Source organism: Suricata suricatta, chromosome 17 (assembly GCF_006229205.1).
Source record: "Suricata suricatta isolate VVHF042 chromosome 17, meerkat_22Aug2017_6uvM2_HiC, whole genome shotgun sequence".
Classification (NCBI taxonomy): domain Eukaryota; kingdom Metazoa; phylum Chordata; class Mammalia; order Carnivora; family Herpestidae; genus Suricata; species Suricata suricatta.
In genome coordinates this window covers 41,418,482-41,420,542 of record NC_043716.1, presented here as the reverse complement: position 1 = coordinate 41,420,542, position 2,061 = coordinate 41,418,482, and the positions used below count along the sequence as shown (strand labels likewise).

The following is a 2,061-nucleotide window of genomic DNA, read 5'->3' as shown; positions in this document are numbered from 1 at the left end:
GTTCTCTGGCGTGCTGGCCAGCAAGAACCTGACCCTCAGTATTCTTTCCCCAAATTAGGCATCAGCAAGTTAATGAGAGGAGAGAGGAGGCCCCTGCCCTTGGGCACCCGCGGGAACTTACTCCAGCTCCAGACACACCGCAAACAGCTTCATCTAACCTAAGATAAACTGTGAAATGGGATTTCTGAGCCACAAGACAAGGGGACAGTCCTTTCCAGAGTCTGCTTTAGAGGAAGATCGTCACCTTGAGTCCAAAAATCTTCCTCAGGCCTTTGAACATGCCCAGTATGATTTGCCTTTTGCAGGGAAACCACAGAATTTTCCAGCTGAGAGGGAACAACACACTTCTTCATAGAAGAGCAGCGAGGAAAGAAAGCATCTGGGATTAGGCCACAGCGATGTGTTTCCTTTATGAATCTTTCTCACACTACAGCTTACACTGGATGCTGAGCTTCACCTGGACCTGGAGGCGGGAATATCACCTCATGAGGTACTGGAGACTGAGCTACAACATCTGTAGAGGACACTGGAGGCTGAGCTGGGTGCTCCTGCTGGGTTGGTGAAGGTTCCACCTCCCCTGAAGCTAGCTCTGGGGGCTGAGCTGGTTGCTCTCGCAGGGTTGTAGAAGAGTCTATCTCCCCTGGAGTCTGAGCTGGAGTCTCCTGCTGGGTTGAAAATTCGTCCTCATAAGGGGACTCTGCAGGCTGAGTTGAGGCTTCCTCCTGGGTTGGAGAAGGTTCGGCTTCTCCAAAAAGGTCTGGAAGCTGAGCTGGGGGTTCCTGCTGGGTTGCAGGTTTTAGCACCTCAGGATGCTCCGTAGGCTGAGCTGGGGCCTGGTGTTGGGCTGGGGAATGTTCTGCCTCTTCAGGATTCTCTGGGGGCTGAGCTGGTGTCTCCTGCTCCATTAGAGAAGGATCAATCACCCCAGGAGGCTCGGAAGGCTGAGCTGGGGTCTCCTGCTCACTCGAAGGCTCAACTTCCTCTGGAAGCTTACCCGAGGTCTCTTGCTGGGTTACAGAAGCTTCTGCTTCCTCATTAGGCTCAAGAACCTGAGGTGGGGCCTCTTGCTGGGCTATAGAAGGTTCAACACCTTTATCAGATGCTGGAGTTGTGGTAAGGCCCACATCAAAAGGTTTACCTGTAACCCGGGGAAACATTAAATAATCTGGATACTGACCTAGAGGGTGAGGTGTCACCTCATCACTTATTGCAATTTGACTTAAATGCTCAATAGGGAACTCTGGAACTAGACTTGGGACCCCTGCTTCTCCTTATGTGTGGCTGCTGGTCAAGGCAGCTCAGCCTCTGGAGTGGGCCCTGGAATCTGCCCAGCTGACCTCGGACCCGCTGGAGTCAACTGAGCCTTCTCTTCTCATTCCTTTGATCTAGACGAATTGCCTCAGGTGTGTACACCCACAGCGGAACCGTTATGGCAGCCCCGTGATGCAAGCACCCTTAGCAACTGCACGCCCCTCCCCCGCCTCTGTCCCGCCCTTTATTTATGACATCTTTATTAATGTCATCTTTATTTATGCTGCTTTTATGAGCTCCCTGGAGATGGGCACCGCACCACTGGCGCGAGTTCTTTTTCCAGAATCACTGGGGGCCAGGCCACCCTTCCACCTGCAAAGGCCACCACTATCCCTGCCCCCAGTCTGCTCACAGCAAGGCAGGATTTGGACTCAGATCTGGGTGGCCCCGGACTCCAGCAGCTTTGGCAGGAGAAAGGGCAGGGGGAGTGGAGCAGAGCTCCCAAGGAAGCTAGGGGACCTGGCATCCTGGGAAATTAAAACCTGCTAGTCCAGCTCTGGCAGTTTGAACTCTTGCTCTTCAAAGCTTAAATCCGAGAGGCATTCTTCCTTCCCCTGGCCATACTGCTTCCAAGAAAAGTAGCTGACCTGCAAAAGAAGCACCAGTTAGGGCCACGGGGAGGGGAACACACTTTACAGTTAGATATTCTAAAATGTTGCCATTTCCCCTAAATTCTCAATACCCACGTCTGATTATTAATTCACCACTGTGAGATGGGGGGCTACCACGGAATCTGTGATGGCTCCCAAA

The 2,061-nt window shown here is 52.5% G+C and overlaps 1 long non-coding RNA gene across 2 annotated transcripts in view; it reads right to left on the bottom strand.

Moving 5' to 3' along the window:
• Positions 1-1,509: 1,509 nt before the first annotated feature.
• The window catches only part of LOC115281409, an 18,631-nt gene continuing 18,079 nt past the window's right edge, over positions 1,510-2,061 (bottom strand). For both annotated transcript variants that reach the window (XR_003904289.1, XR_003904290.1), the window contains exon 2: positions 1,510-1,898. This is a non-coding gene — a long non-coding RNA (uncharacterized LOC115281409). The remainder of the gene's footprint in view (positions 1,899-2,061) is intronic.